Genomic DNA, 22228 nt, shown 5'->3' on the forward strand with positions numbered 1-22228 from the left:
TGACTGGAGGTTGTAATTACTGTAAGGGCCACAAGATGAAAGGGCCGAGAATCACTGGCCCGCGGAGCGGAGCTTCCCTCCGGCCTGCGTCTCTGGGCAGGAGCTGGGTGGGGCCCGCGGCGCCTCCCTGAGCTGGTCAGGCAAACCCGGGCAAGGAGCGGAAAGGAAAGTCTGATTAATAATTATACTCTGGGTCTACAGAGCGCCTCCTTCTCCCTGACAAGCCTGAAGTGTTTGGGAGGCAGTTCTGCAGGTTCTTTATGTAGACATTTCACAGGCAGGTTCCAGGCAGCATCCAGCCCATGGGAAAGGTGAGATATTAAGTCTCTTAAAGATTAGGAAAAACACACATACCCACCGTGGCTTCTGCTGGGGAAATAAGCAAAGAGGAAAAACCAAGACCTCCGCCTCTCCCAGCTACTCTCGGCTGCACAGGCTGCTGCTCAGAAATGACGCAGAGTTTGGGGAAGACTGCGTCTCCCAAAGGTTCTGGAGTGAGTGATTCCTCACACGGGAACGGCAGCCCCGCCTGGCCCTGCCCGCTGAGCAGCACAGGTCAGAGCGGCACAGGTCAGAGCCCCCGCTGTCTCGGGTTATTTCTAGGACAAGCCAGCAAAGGCGTGAAGAGGAAAGAAGGGAGAAGAAGGAAGCCGGAGCTTGTGTGTTTTGCCTGGATCGAAGAAGTCCCAATTTCCATCTCAAGAGAGGGACCGACGCTGTGGCTCCACAGGCCCATCTACCGCAAACAGCCACAGCGGTGTGGCCACAACACAAATCGCCATTTTCTGTCTCTTTCATGCCCCTTAAAAAGAACGCACACACATTTCTCCAAGAACATGCAATCATTTAGCACTTACTGAGAGTCTTCTAACTACTAGGCACCTGGGGCTGAGTACAGAACGCAGACAAAATGCTGCCTCGGCCTCCCAGAAACGGGCCGACCAACGGGGTCGCAACCGTCAGTGTGAAAATGTTGATGCACAAACAGACGAATGAGTCCACCCCCACGGACTGTGGGGGGTGCTGCGCGGAGACAGGCAGGACCTGGGGCGGCCCTGGCTGCATCGGTTAGGCAGCGCCTTGGCTGGGGAGCGACGTCTGACAGAGACGGGAGGAACGGCACTGAGTGACCGGAGGAGCCTCCCCGGGGCCCCCAGGTGCTGGGGGGTGGGGCTAGGTTCCCAGGGACAGGAAGAAGCTGGCATCCTGAGGAATCTGACTGAAGGACCGGGTTTTCCCTACGTCCAGCACGGCCTCCAGCCCAGGGCCTTCCTCGGAGCAGACACTAGGAAAATGTACGTTTAATCCAGCAAATCCAGTGGCCACTGAACAAGCAACGGACACAATGACTTCAAATCTTGGCCCTCAAGAATCCTGGATTCTGGTTTGTAGAAAAAATAAACCAGACCACCCTGCGATCCCAAATGACAATTATTCTCAAGACAAGAAAAATATCCCGAGGCGACAGCAAATAAAACGCTAAATGAAACGCTGGTGTTACAGGGAGTTCACTGGAAAGCGGACGCAGGTCTTTGGAGAGGACGCTGCACACACGCCGGCCTGGGCCGAACGCAGGCCCGGGCAGCGGCTGGGCCCACCCTGAAGCCCACCTCCCAGTGGGCTCACCAGCCCTGGGGCCTGGCCTGGAGAAGAGAGGAAGCAGCCACACGCCAGGCCCCCTGCCTGGGTGCTGGTGAAGCTGGAGAAAGAGAGGGAGGCCCTCAGCCCCCAGACGAGGGGGACAGGCCGGGCTATGGGCCTAATTCACTGAGATAAAAACTAAATGCCAAGAAGAAGGGCGAAAAGGGGCAAAACTCCAAGTTATTGTAGTATTATGCAACGAAAATTCCAGGCATCCGCCAGGAAATTCAAAGGTCACGGTTCCCACAGCAACCGCAACCTGACCCGTCCGCATGTGCAGTCTCTGGCGCTGCCAGACCCACGGCAGCCCCCACACCCCGCGCTGGCCTGAGCACCCACCTCAGGCAGCACCCCTGGCCGTTCTGCGCATCCCCGAGTCCCTCAGGCGGAGCTCTGCCCTGACTCCGTGCCTCCTGAACCGCAGGTCCTTCATCTTAACCCTCCGTGGGCTGAATCACCTTCCGAGCGCGAAGGGAAGCGCGAAGGGAAGCGCGTGCAAGGTCGGGGGCGGGAGGGGCGCTACCTCCCTCTTCTCCGGTATCTGGTGACTCCACAACTCTCGCCAAGCCCCCTCCAGAGGGAAACAGGGCTGGCGCGGGAGCAGGAGACGGGGCGGCACGGGACTGTTGGGCTTCAAACGACACCATCAAAGGGTGAAAAGACGACCCACAGAACAGATTTCTGCAAATCACGTTATCTGACCAGGCACACGTTCCTCTCCCCCGGGTCCTCCTGACGCGGCCCTGCCCAGAGGCGGCCCGTGTGGGGACAGTGGGGAGGGCACACAGGTCTGGGCCCTCAAGCCCCAGCCTGGGGCGACCGCTGAGGCTGTGCAGGAAGAGGAACCAGTAGGGTAGGTGATTACTTTTTCATGAAGAGACAAGTCCTCTGGAGTCTTCCTCCTCACAGCTCAATCACTGCAACAGGCAGACTCGCCCAAAAAAGGTGTACGTTCCGAATTCCTAGCTCCCCGAGGGCCTGGCTTTCCGCAAGTCTCTGAAACAACAGGCTCAGGGCAAAGAGCGGCTTTCTGGTAGCTCTGGCTCCGCGATGAGCACAGACAAGAAGAGCAGGGAGGGCGTCGCGTGAACGCCCAGCTCCTGAGACGCGCGACACCGGTCCTGGCGCGCAGGCGACCGGGGCAACCACAGCAAGAACCACACGTGTGCGCGTGCACAGGGGCCTGTACGGCAGGGCCCCACACACGGCAGATGGTAAGTGGGAATGAACAGTGTTGTTGTCTATCCTTTTCACACTTGATGTTTCACTAAAAATACTGCTACCCAATTTGATCGCCTACTTCATTTACAAGAGCCGGTGGAAATTAATGTTTTGGTTGTTTCAAAGCAACAACAGTATAGCTAACATTTAATGTGTGCTTACTACGTGACGAGCACTATTTTGTATACTGGTCTTTGAACTCCACGTAAGAATTCATTTAACCCTCACAATAAGCACGTAAGAGAGGTGATATTATCTACATTTTATACATGAAAAAACAAAGTTATTCACGTACTCAAGGCCACATAGTTTGAGTAGAAGACGGACCTGAACCCAGGGAGCCTTTGCAGCCCCACAGTCAGAGACATCCCGTCATCTCCAAAGTGTGAAAATCCGTCCCCACCGAGAGCACGAAGGCGGAGATGCCCAAGCCTCACGGGTTCTAGAACAGTCCACAAGGGGCTGGCCATCGGGCAGCACGGTCCGACTCCGGTCGGCTTCCGGTCGCAGGTCTGCACGGGTGGCCCCGAGTTCCGCAGCAGAGAGCGCCCAGGGCCACCCACGGTGCCACCGGCACCCCAGCCTCCACGTGGCCCCAGGCGGCCCCACCCGCGATGGGGCTGTGGGGCCGGGCTCCAGCACAGAACTGCCCCGCTGGAGCCACCCAACCATTGTGATGCCCTACGAGTAACACTTACTTTCAACTGATTTTTAAAAACTGCTCTGAGAGAGAGAGAGGAAGGGAGGGAGAGGGAACATAGACCGCTGCCCCCCAATCCACGCACTCGGTGGCTGCTTCAGGCGTGGGCCCCGATGGGTCGGACCCACAGCCTCGGTGTGTCGGACGACGCTCTGGCCGACCGAGCTGCCTGGCGAGGGCGGGGGCTTTTTAAACTGCGCTGTACCTGCTAGATTCACTTCCTACTTAATAAATCCACACACTGCCTTGCGTTTGGAAAGCAAGCACTTTTCATCTCTCCACTTCTCAGCGAAATCCCTCTCCTCCTCACGCTCCTGTTGCTGTGCTCCGCCACCCACCCCGGCCCCCAGCTACGTGACTTACATCCACTTGTTCACACGACACGCAAAGAAAAAACTCACACATTCGTTTACCCCAACTTAGGAACGGCAACACCTGATCAAGAGGGTTAAAGGGGGGACAGAACCCATGAGGCTCTGAAATAACGCGTTTGCGAGTCACCAGGAGTACGCCCCCCGAAGAGCACCCAGCCCCCCCACCTCGCTGCGGAACGCGGTCCTGCCGCACAGCCCCTGCGCGCGCTCCCGCCGCCGCCCGGACGGCGCGCCCTGTCACACAGGCGTCTGCCAGGTGCGTCGCAGGAGCCCCAGACGGCACCGCGCCGCGCCAGCAAGACGTCTGGCTTCACCCCAGTCTCGCCAGGACAGCAGAGGGGAGGGCGGGCTGCCAATGTGACTGCAGTTGCCAGCCCGGGAGAGTTTACGGGGTTCACGCTGGTCATTTATTTACGTAACCCAGATACGCTTCTTGGTATTAAGTCCATGCCTTGTGCTAGAGTCAACAGGGCTGACCCACCTCAGGAGACCACACAGAGCAGCTGGCGCGACCACAGCTGGTGCTCGATATGCCCAACGGACACCCGCATGTCCAACCACCCGGGGACGTCCGGCCCCGCCAGCGCACCCCAGCCGGTGGCTGTTCCCCCCAGGGACACTGGGACAACGCTGTGAAGAGCCTGATGCCTTAGTCTCTGCTGCCATGGGGTTAGAGGTTTCTAGAGGCTGAAGCAATGTCACCAACATAAGAGGTTCTGAGTGTTCAAAGTTATGAGACTGGTGACATGCTACTCAGCTCTAGGGACTTTTGCAATGCAACCAACACTGGAACCTCAGAAACCTGCGTTTACTCAAGAACCGAGGGCAAATCTGAACCATCAAAACAAAAAGCTGTGCACTTCACAGCATAAAGACACCATCAAGAAAATGAAAAGACAACCGCAGAAAGGGTAAGACAGTTGCTAATCACACACTTGATAAAGAACTTACATACACGAATACGGAGAGAACTGTTACAACGCAATCATAAAAAGTAACCCAAATTTTAACGAACTATAGATTTAATTAGATGACACACAATGGCCAAAACTCATACAAAACGCTGCTCAGCATCAGCCACCGCTAGGGAAATGCCAACCAAAACCACCATGAGACACCACCTCAATCCACTGGGGTCAAAAAGGCAGACGGTGAGCCGTGTGGCGGCGGAGGTGGGGGTGGCGCGCAGTCTGGCAGGTCCTCAAAATGCTACACCCACAGCTGCTCTGTGACCCAGCAACTCCACCCCAGGTACCTGTGTGCACGAGAGAAGTGAAAACACACGTGCCCACAAAACCTGCACATGAAGGTTCAGAGCAACATTGTTCAAAACAGCCAGAAGCAGGATGTCTGTCAACTGTGCGGTGCAAACGTAGTACATCCATAAAACGGGTATCAGCTGCCGCGGACGCCTGCGCCTGGATGAACACCGTGCTCAGTAACAGAGGCCCACAGAGCGCGCAGCGTGTGATTCCATTCACGCGGGTCCAGGACCACAAATCTGCAGAGCAGTGGCCGACTAGGGCTGGGGGGAGGAGACTGAAGGGAAGTAAAACGTTACTGCGGTGCGTACAGCGTGTCTTTCGGGGATGATAAAACTGTTCCGCGTCTAACTACAGCGATGGCGGCGCTGCTCTGAACACACTGCAGCCAGTGAGGCGCCCACGTCGCATGAGTGAACGGTGACGGCACTGTGTGAATTACGCAACAAAGCTGTTAAATAAAACAATGAGAGCAGCAACCCTGTCTTACGTGTCGCTGTGTTCTCTTAGGTGACACAGGGCCTGGAACACAGTAGGCCCTCGGTAAACGCTGGTGAAATGAGAAGACAACAAGTGCCGAGCCTCCTCACATAAGACATCCCGGGAGGGTGCCGCGCCACCTCAGGGTCCCGGCCGGAGCGCTGGGAGCCCTCTCCGCACCCCCTCCCAGCCCGCACCGGCTCCTCGGCTGAGGGATGCTCTGTGTCAGGTCTCTTCTCAGCCTCTTCTTGGGAGCCTTCCTGGCGGACAGGAAGCACCAGCACAGTGATCTGAAGGGACATCCAAGGACAAGGGGCACAGCAGGAAGCGGTCCCACCCCAGCCGTCCGGTGGGGCCGATGAGCACCCAGGAAATGGTCAGAGACTGTGGGGCAGTGGGTGACGGGGGTCAATCGGGAACCAAGACACGAAGGGCCTTTGGTCACAAGCGAGACACCCGGGACCCAAGCCGGCGGAGGGGTAAGTGGAAACTACACCCCCTCCTCCCAGGACCAGTCTGGGACGACAACTGCGTGAGAGAAACCGTCCTGAGCCACCAGCTGCACACTCGCTGGACAGAGGCCTTACAACCCCGGGCGGACAGAAGAAACTGCTCCACCCCAGCGACGAAGGCATCCAGGTCGCGACCTTTGTGAACGCAAGCTTTGCAGGCAGGAGGGACACCCCCGCTGCAACCCCGAGGGGGACTGGTGGTCGTCGGTGGCCGTCAGCCCCCAGGTTTCCCTGAGTGCAGCCGGTGGAGACCGTCGCCCTCCCAGACTCCGGATGAGTTATTTCCGTCTGGCTCCTACTGTGCTCTCCTCCCCGTTCCTAGGCACGCGCAAGAAACTTCCTGCAGCCTTTGGTGGCCTCTCGTCCAGCTCAGGAGTACGCAATAATGGTCCGAGCTAAGGACGGTCTCTACATCTTTCAATGGTTAAAGAAAAAAAACAAAAGAAGGACAACATTTTGAATTTCACAAGACACATGAAAATAATGTTAACTTTTAAATTACCTGGTCTATTAAATAACGTTTTACTGTAAAGTACACAAAAAATGTGAGATACTCTTCCGGGGTCCCCCCCAAGAAATTACTGCACAGTCCTACCACGCCCGTCCCGTCCCTACGGCCCTCTGCCCCCCACGGTCAGCGTTAACTGCCCCCCACAGCACTGTCCCCATGGACAGCTCCCTGGGTGTCCACACGGCCTCCCGACCATGTAACAAACCCCTCGGGGGCCAGGGGCAACGTTTACCACTTCTGGGTCATGACATCCTCAAAAAGCACCAACACCAAGGCCTGCACACAGCCGTGGGCAGTTCCTATTTGTCCAGTCTAAGCACTTACGTCACAAGAAAGCCTGTGAGCACCTCTTTTCTGAAGCCACATCTTGTCGGCCACACAGAGAACTGCCTCCAAGTGTCTGTGGCACCCGAGTGGCAACTGCCTGAGGCAGAATCCTGAGACTTAGCACGACCTTCAGGAGACCCCACAGCTCGCAGCCCCGCAGCCTGCTCCACGCCCACCTCTCTCTCCAGAACATCCACCCACCTCCTTCCCTCTGACCCTCACACTCCGACCTCACCCGGGGCCGTGCCCCTGCCCCGTGCGCCCTGACGCCCGTCACCTGTCACCTGCGGGCTGTACTTTATTTAAAACCCTGACCATTTCCCTGACACCTCCCCGGCTCCCCCCAGCCGGGCTAAGGGCCTGGCCACACACTTTCAGGGACCCTTGCTTGGTCCCGCCCCTGTGCCCATCACACACTGAGCTGTCTCTGTGACACGTATCGCTCTGCCTCCCCCACTGGGCTGGGGGCTCCCCGAAGGTCGGGCGGCACCGCTGGTCAACGCTTAACCTGGTCTCCAAAAACACACTCCTGCTTTGATGTGTATAAACATTCATTATAAACTTTAGTGATGTAAAAGATGCGTAACATACAACAGTAATAAAACATGCGACAGCGATAAACATACACTAGCATGCGATGATAATGAAGTATGTAGCAATAAAACACATGATGCCTTTCCTGTAAACGCCACACTCCAACTGGGTCTCACAGACGGCCGTCCTGGATTGAGTTGATAAACGAGTGAACGCTGGTGGGTAGTTTCATTTACTTCAAGGGTTACACAAAAACGGAACCAGAAAGATGCACGTCACACATGACCTGAGCAATTCCTTGCTGAACTGGACCCTACTTTTCAAATACGAGGAGAGTTATTTCCTCAATGATTAGGGTGCTGTTCCTAATGTAATGGCTACAGACACAAACACTTCAGGTGTGACCCGCAAAAGGTAATGTGTTCTCCATCACGGGCTGAGGCAACGGGCCAGAGTGAAGGAGCCACGCCCCGCCGTGCAGGTGGGTCTGTCACCTACGAGCCCCACGGCCGCCCACTCAGCCCACAGCGTGGCCCCTGCCCGCCACCCACGGGACCTCCCCGTCGCGGCTCAGGGGACTGGAGGGCGCAGCCCACTCCCAGACGATGAGCACGTGGTGAGATGGGCGTTTCTGTGACCCTTGTTTTTAAATTATTTAATCATGTTCATAGGATTCACTTTTAGTAACGGCTGTTTTTAACAACCAACTTGCAAAATTCCTGAAAACGGGACCCCGAGGTCTGACGGGGCGCCACCCCCACGCTCCCCGCGTCAGGCCGCAAAGGTGCTGGATGCGCAGGTGTGGGAGCAACGTGCGAGGGGCCCGCAGCGGCCTCACCGCTCATGGCTGCAGCTGCAGGGCGCCCGACTGTCCTGCAGGGAGGTCCTCCTACGGCGGGACGGTCTGAAAGCCACCGAGAACAGCGACCTTACACGGAACACGTTATCTCTGAAGGGGGGCGGGGGTCTCTCAAGGCTTAGTATCAGCTCAAACTAAGACCTCCTCTCTGATGTTAAATTCTCGCTGCGGTGTTTGTTCCACAAAAGCACCTGGGCCCAGGGAGGCGACCTGTCTGACGGGGTTCAGCCCCTCGGTGGCAGTGCCCCAGGCTCCTCCTCAGTTCTCGCTCCACCGGGACCTGCGCCGGCGGGCACTGGGCCGGTGCTGCAATGGCTGGCGCTCACCCACTGGGGCTCTCCTGGCTCCGTGTGGGTCCTTTCTTAATTCTTTCTTTTTACATGGCTGTCGCCCCTCCCTTTCAGCTTCTTCCCCTGTACCTCACCCCCCCGGGTCCCAAAGGTCCCCACTGTATCACAGAGGATCCCAAGATCGCCATCGGACTCTGTCCCCACAGACGAGCTCCCCCACCAGCTGCGGCGTCTCCTGCAGACCACGCTGCTCCCCGCCCTGCGCGCACCTGCAAGCAAGGACCCCGCGGTGGCTCGGCTGGTCGGTGAGCGCCGTCCCTCCCGCCCACCAGACGCGGTGTGACATCCAGCCAGGGCGCGGCTGGGAGGCCCCCAACCACGATTCCGCTCTTTCCCCAACTCCCTCCCTCTAAAATCAATACGCATATCCTCGGGTGAGGATTCACTATATACCTGGGGGAAAAAAGAGGGCAGGCGACTTCGATCTTTGTGCGCCGTGGTGGGAGTGTAAGAAGAGCCTGACGCCTCTTTCCCCCAAGGACGGAACGAGGCTGAGTGGGCCTTTTCAGGCCCCGCACACCGCTGTCCTCCCCGAGGGCACCGCCCCCGGTCCTCAACCAGCAGCGCACGCCCAGGGCCCCGCTAACCCCGCCTGGGCCTGATGCCCTTTCCACCCGGTCACCGACGTCCTCCTCGCCCCCCAGCGGAGATCATCCCACGCTGCCGCCACACGCCCCGCGGCCGCTTCGCTACTGAAGAGCCTAAGGCTGCCTGTCAAAATCTAAGAGAACATTCCAGTTCCTAGGAATAAACCCAAATAACCTAGGGGCCAATGAGTACAACGTCCCTGTTTCATACAGAGAAAAGGAAAAATTCGTGGAGAAGCAAACAGGCAAAACGAAAATGATGGGTGGTCGGGGAAGGGGAACGAGAGCGCCTCGCGTTATCCTTGCGCTTTCCCAAAACTATGTCAAAATAAAGCACCAAAGAAAAAATCTCAACCTCTCACTCAGCATCAGGTCTGACCCTAAAGAGCCCCTTTTATTAACTGCCCCAGCCAGGCTGGCCTGCGACGGTCGCACCTCCTGCGCCACCTCGGTCCTGCCCCGTCCCCCCTGCCCCCCTGGCCCCCACACCACGCCCCTCCCCCGCCAGTCTGCGCCTGCGTGACTCACTTCTCCAGGTGCAGCTGAGGAAGGGAAGGCATCAACACCCATCACCTGCCGCCAGCCAGGCCGCTATCGTGCCTGGTGCCCGGTGCCCCTTGTTTTATCTAACTGCTCACAGCTCAGACCAGGGAGGCGTGAGCCCGAGGGGGCAGAGAGGGCAGATGAAGACACTGGTCCAAAGCAGGCCAAGAAGGGAAGAATCAAAATAAACGCGTCAAAAATGGAAAAGCCAGAATAAAATAACCAGAAATTACCACTGAATCCTATGGGACTCAAGCTATAAAACTGAATGTAAACGTTTGACACAGTAAAATTAACACCATCAGAATTCAGCAGTATTAGAAGGGGATTTGGAAAGAAGCTGAGCGTGCACACCAGGAAGTCCCACGTCTTGCCTAAAAGTGAAGCGGCTCTTTGAAAAGGCCCCGCCCGACTACGTGGCCCCTGCGCACAGAGCCAGACGGGGAGCCCAGGCCCCCCGCCGCCCCCACCTCCGCTCGGCGCTCACTGCGCTCCGGGCCCTGCTCCCTGCTCTGAATGGAGGGACGTCAGAGAACTAAACAGGTAAAGGTCTGCGGCGTCAGGACGCTTTCGCTCCAGTGGGAGGAAACAGTAAAAGCTGCAGTCCTCGGCCGCGCACCCCACGCTTGCTCCGTTTCATAACACCGACGCATTTGCTCTTCGTGAAAATCCTGAGCTAGGGATCACGCTTACGAACGAGGAGCCCGAGCGACAGGAGTAGGTCGCCCACGTGAGGGGACGTACGACTTGGCCCAGACGAAGCCAGGACGTACACCCAGCCCGGACCACGCGCGGCCTCCCCTGAACTTCAGTGGTGCGCGCCGGAGGGAGGCGAGCACCTGGGAGGAAAGAAACCACAGGCAGGATGAAAGGGTTTGGAGGGCGAGGGGGAGGGGGGCTGAAATTTACTGGGAGCCGTGAACGCCGCACAGAGACAGCGGTGTGGGGCCTCCGGACATGACCTCCTGGGGAACACAGGCCGGAGACGCCTGAGCAGAGCCTGGGGGGGGGGGGTGCGCGGGGGGGGGGGCAACCCAACGGCACAGCACCATGCACCACGGCTTATGGGTCCCCGGTGTTTTCTAGGCACTTTCCAGGTGACGTTCCCCCAATCTCACCACCTGGCCTGGCAGATTCCAGGAACCACGCGGCCCAGCAGACCCTGTCCCGGCAGCTTCAGACTCCGCGCCCACGGAGAGCAGGGCCTCTGTTGGTGCCGGGCACTCCTGTGAAAACGCAGGAATGTGCATGGCACTCGCATCTGTTTTCAGACACACCTGCCGACTTCCTGCTCAAATTGTGGCTCCAGTATGTCCCCTGACACTGGCGGCAGCCAACACCCTCTGCTTCACAGACCGGGGCTCAGTGAGTGCCGAGCTGGGACACGCCCACCCACGGCCCGCTGGGCTTTTCAGACCAGGACACGAGGCCTCGATTCTTAGACTGCAGGTGCCTCGTTCAGATCACAAGGCAGCAGCCACCAAGCAGAGGGAGCAGGCGCAGCCCAGTCGGCACGAAGGCCCAGACCCAGCCTCTCACCCCGTCCCAGAGAGCTCGGCCCAACGCGGCCCAGACGGCCTCCCGGCCCCGGCCTCGCCCACAACCTCCAGGCTCCTCCTCCCGAGGTGCCCCTGAGGCTGAGCACTCAGGCTCCCCAGGAGGAATGACACTGCCCTGCCTCTAGTTTTGCTTTTTTAAAGCAGCAAAAAGAAAATCCCTTTTTGCTCTAAGTCAGAAATGGTAATTTCCAAAATAAATTGGACCAACCTATTTTATTTTCTAGAGCAAACGTGGGCAACACCCCATTCTGCACAGGCTGAGATGCCGGCGGGGGTGGGGGATATGCGGGCTGAGGAAGCCACAACGCCACTGGGGCCTCAGGGTGGGGTGGTGGGCGCGCTAGTCGGGGAGGCTGATGTGGGCGCAGGGCTCCGGCGCTGGCTCAGGTAACTCGGGAGCCCTCAGCCCCGGGGCTCCTCCTCCTCTCGGTGGGTCACTGGCCCTGCCACGCCCCACTGAGAGCCCCGCGGGGGTTCTGGGGACCCACCGCCGCGGGGGTGTGGGCTCCAGCGCCCAGCAGGTTCCCGTCTGTGTCCACCACGCTGCTAAAGGGACAGCGGCGTCCTTTTCTGCCTGACAGGCATCTCAGAGGAACAGCTGTGAAGGGAGCTGGGACCCACACCACCCTCGGCCAACAGCGGTGTCTCAACCAGCGCCGGGCTGTGGAAGGACACGCTTGTTCTCGGTAAACCGGCGCCGAAGTGTCTTGGGGTACAGGGGGCACAACGCCTCCCACTTTCATTGGAGCGAATGCACGTACAGGGCACGGGAAAAAACAAACAGGGCAAAACGTAAACGCCTGATAAGATCCAATATATAAATGTGGACAACAGCTACAAAGCCCTCCCAGTTCTGCTATTGCAACTTCTCTGTAAATTTGAAATTTTATCAAAATTAAGAGTTACTCAAAAAAGGACCTTTGCCTATGGCCTGAGAGACAGGCGGGCCGCCTCGCGCTGGGGCGCCCGGAGGCCCAGGCGCCGGTGGTGGCTCGGAGACGCTCGCGCCGCAGGCCGACCACCGTGCTGAGTCCGGGAGCACCGAGACGCTGGCTCTTTCTGGGTCTTTCTCTGGAATCGAGCCATCTTCCCGGCCCGGGGGGGGGGGGCGGGCGGGCGGGGGGGGGGAACGAGGCCGGGTTTATGGGAACGAGGCCGGGTTTACCGGAACGCGGCTGGGAGGGCGGCGGCCTCGGCCCCGCGCCAAGGCCTGGGCAGCGGCCCCTCCTCCACGCGTCCGCCCGCACCTGGTCCCCGTCCCTGCCGCTCAGGGAGCGCACACCTAGAGCCGGGGGCCACACCCGGCCTGCAAGGGAGGAAGGCTTTGACGTTTTTGCACGGTCGGTCGGGGGAAGTTAAAAGACCACTTATGACGTGTGAAAATACAGGAAGGTCAACCGCGGGCCCTGGGGGGCGGCGTGGCTGGCCTGCGGCCGCGCCCACCCGCTGACCAGCTGACCAGCTGCTGCCCTGGGCCCCTGCACCAGCGCCACGCGGCCACTGAGACCCGAGGACTTGCTTTCTGACCTTCACGAGAAAACGCGGCGACTCCTCCCACCGCCGGACTCATCGGACGCCCATCTCCTCTTGTGACTCCGCCAGAGGAACCAACACACAACGCCGCCGCCGCGCCCACCGGCCCCGGTGAATAACCCGCTCCCAGCGCGAGAAGCCCGCGGGCCACTCTGGGCCTGGCAGGACGCTCTCGGGCCGCGAGGCCGCACTCCCCGCCCCGGCCTCCGGGCCGCCCTGGACGCTCCCTGCCCCCGCGGCACCCCGTCCTGCCCCCGCCCTGTGCTCACCACGCGACGCCACGAACACCAGCTGTGCGTGTCTGTCTCCCCAGCTCCGCGGAGGCCCCAGGAAGCAAGGAGCCCGTCCCGCCCGCCTCCCGGCGCCCAGACGGAGCCTGGCGCGGCAGCGCAGACACCGCCCCGCCCCGCCCCGCGCTCGCAGCCCCCCCTTGCCCGCCCGCCCGCCTCAGGCCGCCCTCCCCCCACCCCCGCCCCGGCCTCGCGGGGCCAGCGGCCGGGGACGCACCACAGGGCGCGTGACGGTTGGGGGACCAGGGTTCCGGCCCCAGGCTGCTCCCCGCCAGGCCGCGTGGCCGCAGACAGGACACCCACCTGCGCGGCTTCGTCGTTAGGCGGGACGGCGCGGCCTCACCTCACCGGCAGGGCGGACGGTGCCCGGCGCTCTGACGTCACCGGTCTGCGCCACTGCGGCGCGGCCGCGCTGCTCCTCCGCGGCGGCTCACCACGCCTTCCGGGGCCGCGAGGCGCGCGAGCGGGCGGGGGTCACGGGCTGCCGCACGGCGCCACGTGTGCGGGAGCCCGAGAGACGGGGCGGTGACCGAGGTCTTCCAGGACGCCCTTTACTCCAGGACAATGACGAGTTGCTGAGGAGAAAAGTCAGGCCGAGCCCGGGCTGAGGCAGAGAGCGGTGAAGCAGACGGCAGAGGCTGGGGCCTCACGTTCATAAGCACGAGCCCCCCTGTGCTCGCGGGAGGCCGCCGCTGGATGCCAGGAAGCCGAAGTCTCCGAGTTCCACCCCATTCCCCGCACACGGGTCCACACCGGCCCACGCTGCCACGCGCGGTGCGCCGTGTACACACCCTGTGCTTGCCCGCACCCGGCGGGACACTGGGTGCAGTCGCCCCTGCACCGAGCGGAGACAGAGCCCGGGGGCGGCCAGGCACCACCCACGGTCACACCCCCAGCGAGTGGGGCCGCGCGAGCCACTTCCGGCAGTCCCACGCTCCGCCGAAACACGTCGGGGGTTTTCTCCTCTTGGTGCAGCCCCGTCGCGGCCCAGGTGAGAGGCCTCGGGCAGGCCGTCTGAGCGCCCGGAGTCCCACGCCGCCCCCCCGGGCGCGCGTCACCCACCTCACCTGCCGCGCTGCTGTGCCGAGCAAAGGAGAGCCCGCCGCCGCCGGGGGCGCTTCCGAGACGGACTCCTCACAAATCGGGTCCTTCCCACCTCCCCCACCTGAGCACGGCCCTCTCGCAGCGCAGGTGAGGCTTTCAGCCGAGCCCCTCGACCCCCGTGACCGCAGGGTCTGCTGCCTAGTGCCTCCGCCTGGGCCTCACAAAGCGGCGGAGACCAGCGAGGGGGCCAAGGCCGGGCGCAGACCCGGGGCGGGGGTGCGTGGCGCCGCCGGCCGCGTTCCAGACGGACCCCGACGCGCCGTGGGTCCTGTGCAAGCAAAGGCCGGGCGGCCGGGCACTGCCCGCAGGCGTCCTCCCCCATGGCCGCGAGGCACCCGGTTCCGCCTGCCCCACCCAATGCCCGGATGACCGGCCTGGGAGCCGGGTGACGCCTGGGAGGCTGCCCGTGTGGCGGGGGACGGAGAGGGCAAGGCGGCCCCTCCCGCTGACAGTGGGAGACCAGACTGCCTCACAGAGCTGCACATGGAAACGTCAAGCGGTAAATTCCTGGCGAACAAGTGCTGTTGCAAAATCGCTTTATGTGAAGAATTAAATTTAAAGCCAAGAAGGGCAGACGCACAGCGTTGTATTTCGGAAGTCAAACCACATGTCCTGCATCAAGTTTTCTTAAAGCAAAGCCGGGGATACCTGTGAGCTGACGAACCCCCTCGGGGGCCATGGTCACAGAGAGAGGACGTCTCCTTAGCCGCTGTCCCACGGCGCCACGCGCAGAGCCCGCCCAGGCAGCGCGGCGGGTGCGCACGCCTCTCCGGGAGACCGGCGGAGGTTCTGTCCGACCCAGAGGTCTCCCAAGAGATCAGAACACGGGCAAAGACTGTCTCTGACTAAGAATCTCCAGCCGTTAGAATCCCATCAGGCCTCTTCCCACAATGGATCAGCTTCTAAAATTGGCCCATGACGAGGAGAGGCGCAAGGAAGCGGGAGGCGTGGGGGCCTGGCAAACGCCGCCTCAAGGCCGCCGCCAGTTCTGGGTCCCGCGTGGAAAGGGCCTTGGCACTCACAGAGGCACTGCTGTTTTCAAAGCACCGATGAGGCACCTCCGTGCCCGGGCAGCTCCCACCCCTGCGGGAATGCCTGGGAAAGGGCCCCAAGAGCAGGCTCCTCTGGCAGCCGCGCCCTCCCCCGAGCCCCGGGGCAGGCGGGCACTGCCAGGAGAGCCTGCCAAGCCGCAGGCCCACCCTGGGGACCGGCCATCGGGTGGCCTGCGGGACGCGGCGAGGCCCCAGCCTTTCCTGCAGCCCAGGTACAGGGCTGGTCCTCCGAGAGGAGTCTGCAAAGGCACAAACGTGCCAGAAACAGCAGCCACAGGGGCATCTAAGTCTAGGAATTGTCCGTCTCACCTGTGCAAAATTAACAAAACCTAGCCAAGAAGAACTACTTTGCCAGTTACTATAAATTTTCTTACTGCGTCACGTTCAGGGCTCCCCAAGCCTATGAAGTCCCTTATTGCAACTCTGTTTTCTGCATCTGTGTCTCCGCCCCCCACCTCCCCACGTGTTGACCTCTCGCCGGTGAACGGCATCGTTCACCAGCACTTGCCTGGCCCGTGCCCAGCAGCCGCTCAGGGGACATTCTGAGAGGAGGCCCCAGCGTGGAGCCCGGTGCTGCTGCATCCCTGGTCACCTGCGCCAGGCGCGGCCTCACGCATTCCCTCCCCTTTCCTCTTCCCGCACGCCCTCCACACTTCCCGGGAAAGGCGAGGTGACTAAACACGCAGGACTGGGGAGTCACCGGCATTGCAGCTGACTGGGGGCAGGGCCTGCCCCTCTCGGGAAGAGCTCTCCTGCAGGACAGCAGTGGAGATGCCTGTCTGAAGGCTGGGCACGCTGTGCGCACACAAAGCGCGCGGCACGGTGTCCGGCCCACAGCCACGCTCAGTGAGTGACCGCTATCACCATACAACTGTCGAAAAGTGCTTAGAATGCTAAAAGCAGATTGATTTTTGATTTTTTCCCCCCTACATCTCACTAGTTAAAATACTTCCCTTTTCCGTTTTTACAGGAAAGTAAGTGACTGACCACACATGACCAAACTGGGTAAAAGGTTCTGTTCCCAACAGTGGTTAGGATCCCAGATGAGCTTGGTTAAAACAACTGAACATGTAAAATAAAAATCACCTACAAAGGCGCTGAGCTGGGGCAGCTGCAGGATCTGCGGAAGGCAGGGGGCAGGAGGCAAAGGACCCTTCCCCTTTTCCGGGAGCAGAGCCGTCAGCCACACCCCTTCCAGGTCCCTGCCGGCGGGCGGGCTGGCCGGTGGCCTCCGAGACCCGCACCCCATCCCAGGTGGCCCTGCTGGAAGCCCATGGAGCCTGTGCCCACCTCTAAATGCTTCAAAACCACCTCCCAACTCTGCCCCAGTTTTAAAGGACGTGCTGATTAACCTAAATGCATCTCTCCCGCAGCTTCCAGGGAGAGAACCCAGGGTGACAGGGAGGAAACGCAGGAGTGCCCCCCGCAGCTCCCTGTGCCCACCCAGCACCGAGCCTGGGGAGCCTGGTGGTCCCTACGGGCCGCCCGCTGGGAGGCAATCCCTGCTGAGGCCACCAGCGCCCTGACACAGCCCCATGGCCTCTCCCCTCCCACACAAACCCCACAAGCCTTGCTCAGAACGAGGCAGCGTTGGTGGGCCGGCCGGACCTCGCCCGGTTGGCTTCCTGCGGGCCAGTGACAACCTGTGAGGCGCATGAGCTGGGGGAACCCGGGGCTGCAGGCGGGCGCTGGGAGCAGTCCTGCCCCCTCTCCACCTTCCCGCTGCGAGGCGGGCCCTGCTCGCTCGCTCCCGAGGCCGCGGCACGGACGGGGCAAACCGGCAACAGGAGAGAGGCGGGCGGGAGGGCCGACAAGGCGGGACCAACTGAAGCTTCACTGTGCCTTCCATGCAGTTACTCCTTAGTTTAAGGCAGCAAGGAAAACTCAGTAAAAGCCACTAGTTAACCAAGTGTCCACGCTGTCGCTGTCCGTGCCAGGCTGACCAGGCCCGGTCCCTCGCCAGACGCACAATGGACAGCCTCTGCACACCCACCTACGTGAGCAGACTGCTGGTTTTGTTTTCATCCACACCCAACACACACTGGCTCTTCCTTCCACGTGTGACAGACGCAGAGCAGGCACTGCCGAGGGACGCGGGGTACGCGGCCTCCTCGGCTTCCTCACCGAGAGGCACACTGGCAGCCCAGCCGGCGCCCCGCCCTCTGCGCCCACCTCCCACGGCACAGCACAGTCCGGCCTCTTCCCCATCCTCCCACCTGATCACCGCCGCTGTTTCCGTTGTTCTAAGTTACGGCCACTTTCCTCTGTGAGACTCTGCCTTGCCAATGGCAAAGAGTCATGAACTGCACAGTTTGGGGCGACGGTTTGCCTGTCCCCCTCCCCCAGTGTCTGGACAAGGATAACGATAAAGACAGCTAAAGCCAACACCGAGAAAACAGCGGGCCGCGTGCAGCTGGGACGCAGAGGGCAGGCGGTGCTGTTCCATCCACAGACGCATCCCCAGCTCCTCAGGGCCTAACCCTCCCCACCGCCCTGCCCAACGACACAGGGTTAACGCTGAATCTTGGTTCCTAAAAGTGGAACCAAAGGGGACGGGTCCGAAGGGAATGGGAAGTCCACAAAGAGTTTAGGTGAATTTCCAAACCCTAGCTCCACCGTTCCCACAATTTTGTGACGCTAGAGACCAAAGAGGAATCAGGTTTTCAAGCCTGCCACCTAAGGAAACTGAGAGCCTCGTTTACTACAGAGATTTCAGCCCAAGCGCCAAGCCCCTAGGTGTACAGTTTCAATCGCAGCGCAAGTCAAAATGCAGGGATCCCGGCACACCCCCTGGGCTGGGCGGCACGGACGCCCTCCGTCCACCACGCACCCCACTCTCGCCCCGTCCTCCCCGCCTGGTCCACTGAATACATCAGGTCTCCAAATGCAGGGTTTTTTCATCTGTGGTTATTATCTCTAAAGAAATAACCCTCCACCTCACTAGAGGAATGCTTCTGGCACAAGAAAAGGCCAGGGTGTGAACACCCGACTTCAGCGAAAAACAAAGCCACAGCGCTGGCCGGCAGGCCCGTTCGGTTGGCGCTCCATCCCCAGACACCACGGCTGCGGTTCGATCCTTGGTCAAGGCACAGCAAGAATCAGCCAGTGAGCGCGTGGACGGGTGGAGCAACAGGTTGAGGTCCTCTAAAAATTAGTAAACTGAAAAAATGTCTTTAATAAAAAACAGAGCCCAGCACCACCACAGCCCCTGACGCCAGGGAGGCAGCCCAACCGTGCCAGGGACGCTGCGTCGCTCCAGTGCCGCCGCTGAGCAGGGTTCGCAGGCCATACCTGGGACTCAGGCAGCCTGGACCTGAGGGCCAGCCCTGCCTCTGTCACCCCCTTGTCCCCAACTCTCATCAAACCCTCGTTCATCACCTGCAGAGCCAGGAGCCCTGAGGATTCCTGCCCTGCACAGGCAGTGGGGGAGAAGTGGGTGCGGCGCAGGAGGCCCCGCCCAGCTCCCACACCTGCAAATGCTGACTATTAGCTCTCTCGTCACCAGGAAAACACAATGGCCTGGTGTCTTTAGTCCATCATGTTCCCCAAAAAGAGGGTTTTATTTTCTCCTGTAAAAGTATCAATGAAATGTAAGATAAGCAGGGCAATCCAGTTCAAGTCCAGCTCAGACATCAACTCACTGGCAACTTGGAGGGAATCACGTCACCTCCGAGTCTTCACCTATACAACGGGAATGACACAGGTCCCCTCCCCACCCAGGTCAGGGGCACACCTGAACCTACTGCTCGGCCCCCACCCCCACCCCAGGCCACCGCCCAGACGCCGAGCCTACGCAGGAGGAATTAGGGAAGCTTAGGGTTCCACTCGGGCATGTCACACCAACACCCAAGTTCCTCGCCCACGGGACTGCTCAAGAGACCCAGGCCAGGGTGGGTTTTGACCATGCAGCTTCCTGCCCGGGGCGGGGTAAGACCTCTTGCCCTTGGGTGCGCGCTGTCCTCTCTGGAACAGCGCAACACGCAAGCCACCAGGAAGAGCTCGGTTTCTCCTTGCTGGATTTTTGCTTCTGGGTCCAGAGGTTTGAACTTCATTTATAGCCTACCATAAAAGCTCCGGCACAGAGCTACAGGTTGGGACGGGAACAAGGCTGCGGGGGGCTCACTTCAGGAGGGAGCATGTCATCCTATGGCACCCGACTCGTCACCCACAAGCCCCTGGAGAGGAGAGACAAAACGCACTCGCGTTCACTAAGCGGCCGCCCTCCCCAGGCAGGGCCCGGAGCGCTGTACGCACATTGCCCCACAGCCCATTTTCTCTGCCACGCTTAGAAACAGCCCTCGCTGGGTGGGAAGCGTACCAGGTGGGGGAAAACATCACAATCTGCTCATCAAGTCCTGGACATTTCAAAGTGAGCGCTGTGAACACCAGGAGTCTTGGCCAGAAGCAGGGTTCAGGTTCCTCAAGGTCCTTTGCAAGGGGAACTCCCAAACTATGCTTCCCCTGTAATTCTGGAATTAACTCAGGCTATTTAATAAACTATCAGAAAAGTTCTAAAAATTTTAAACCGTGATGCACAAGAAGAATTCAGTGCAGGGGTAAAACCACCTGAGCCAGACTTCTCATGCAAGTATGTGTGACAATCGAATACCGGAATTTTTAGGATCCTGTGGACGGCCCTTGACAGACGTGCTCAGAGAAGGCAGCCCCAGCACCTGTGTGGCCAGGTAATGAGAGGGCAGAGCCTGCCTGGGGGCAGCAACAGTTCCCTGTGAGACGCCTCTCCTTCTACAAAACCCAACTCCTCAGCCCTGCCGGGCAAGTTGTCATCCTAAAGGACCCTCTACGCCCGCACAGGGTCAGTTGGGACCAAACACGCACTGGCGTTCTGCTATTTAAACGCCATCCTCTTCACCCACATGCCACTAAAAAAAAAAAAAAAAAAAAAAAAAAAAATTCACAAGCCTTAAAAAAAGACGCTGTTTACAATTCACCTGCATTCCTCTGCATGAACGCACTTGGTGCAAACCGTAATTAACGTCTGCGTTAAACACCAACGTGAAAGGACATAAACGTGGTTTGTATTCGTGGAAAGGGTCCCCGACTTAGGGCTGTGTAGACACAGCAGACGAGACGGAGGGCCATTCCCTGGTCCACCGCGGAGAGGTCGAGGCCCTGCCCGGCGCCCCGCAGCTCGGCCGCCGCCGCGCGGGGTCCTGGCGCGCCCCGGGGCCTCTGACCGGTTGCGCGGCTCCTCCAGGTGACGGTCCCCGCAGGAATTCCCAGGGGGCCGCGCAGACCTCCGAGGCGGTTGAGGGCGGGGAGGGGGAGGGGAGGCTCCTAGATAGCGAGCGTGTGGCTGCCGTCGCCTCTCCCGGTGCGCCACTATCACAACAAAAGGACAGGAAACGGGACTGGAGGGTGCTGTCCTGGCCACCTGCCACGCAGACCCCAGAGCGCACGCAGCCCCGCCGGACTGCAGACCAGGGCGCTCAGGGCAGGATTCAGCAACGCCCGGAGGCCGGGCAGGCCGAGCGGGCAGCGGGCGGCAATCAGGCCCCACCCGCCCCCGGCCTCCTGCCCCCGCACCCAACGCCTCCCAGACCCTCCATCCGCGCCCCGCTTCACTCCCACCAGGCACCAAGACCTCCCCGGACTCGGAGCCTGCCGGCCTCCACCTCCGAGGGTCAAGGGCAGGGGTCGGGGGACGGCTCCCGCCGAAGAAGGGCTGGAAGAGCCGCCAGAAGGCGGCGCCATCCCCGGCGAGCCCCGCGCCCGCGGGCGGCCGGGGCGCAGCGCCACGGCCACACGTCGGGTGGCGGGGGTCACCCGCCTCAAGCGCCTGTCGGCGTCCGCCGAAATCCGGAGCTCTGGCCGGCGGTCCTCACCTGCGCCTCATGCTGCTGTGTCCCCCGGCGCGGCGTTCCCCGCCGCCCGGCCCCAGCCCCGTGCTCCACAGCCCCGGGCGCGGGCGACTGCACCCAGCGCGCAGCCGAGTGCGCCGCGCGGCCGCCGGCGGGGCGGACACATGGAAGGGCGGGGGCTGCGGCCCTGCAGCTCGACCACGGGGCCGCAGCCTCGGGGGTGGCAGCGCTAAGTGCACCTCGGGCGCTTCCGCGTGGCTCCCCGCCTCCGGGAGCTGTTGCTACCTACGGGCTCCGGCGGCGCGGAGTGCCACGGTGCCAGGCAAAGATAAAGAAAGGCGCAGTTGCCAGGCTCTTACTCTTCCTCCCTCCCCCGCACGGTCCTCATGGTACATTCCTCAAAGCCCGCCCCGGCGCCAGAGGGAGCAGTGGATTGGTTGGGAATCTTGGAAGGGGACGAGGAGCCGCACAAAATGGCCAATGGGAAGGCGCGGTGGGCTCATCAAAGCCTGCCAACCGGGGACCCGAGAGGATGCGCTTAAAGGGGACTCGCTCGCGGCTCGCCGCCGCCCCACAACAAAACGGGAATTCTCTTCCTGATCCTACCCGAACGGGAAACAAAGAGACTAGGGCAATCCTGAAATGCTTGGATTAGAGGCTTTGGGTGGGTTACTCCATTCTCTCAGCCTCAGTTTCCTCCTCTAATACAGGGAGCACCTTAGACAAGAACTGATCTCTGAGGGTCCTCTTTCGTGGCCCTACGGTCCTTTGTATGGGCTCAACAGTGTTTATTCCCCAATATTCAGTCTCCGATTTGGGGCATGCTCCACCATCCTCAATACCTGGTTAGAAGTTGGTAGACTTTCTAACTCCAAGTCCTTTACACAGACAGTATCAACCACCCCTGCTATAAAGACGAATTAAATATTATTTCTGGGTCCCTGCTCTCCTGGAACAGGGCATTTTT

General features: G+C 60.5%; 1 protein-coding gene across 4 annotated transcripts in view; it reads right to left on the bottom strand.

The window, feature by feature from the left end:
• The window catches only part of MICAL3 (microtubule associated monooxygenase, calponin and LIM domain containing 3), a 118661-nt gene extending 97250 nt beyond the window's left edge, over positions 1–21411 (bottom strand). For all 4 annotated transcript variants that reach the window (XM_054586589.1, XM_054586591.1, XM_054586587.1 and 1 more), the window contains exon 1: positions 21286–21411. The gene's annotated coding sequence lies outside the window, so the exon portion shown is untranslated. The remainder of the gene's footprint in view (positions 1–21285) is intronic.
• Positions 21412–22228: the final 817 nt, after the last annotated feature.

The sequence above is a fragment of the Pteronotus mesoamericanus genome, unplaced genomic scaffold (assembly GCF_021234165.1).
Source record: "Pteronotus mesoamericanus isolate MK-2021 breed Mesoamerican mustached bat unplaced genomic scaffold, CSHL_Meso_final contig_94, whole genome shotgun sequence".
Classification (NCBI taxonomy): Eukaryota; Metazoa; Chordata; class Mammalia; order Chiroptera; family Mormoopidae; genus Pteronotus; species Pteronotus mesoamericanus.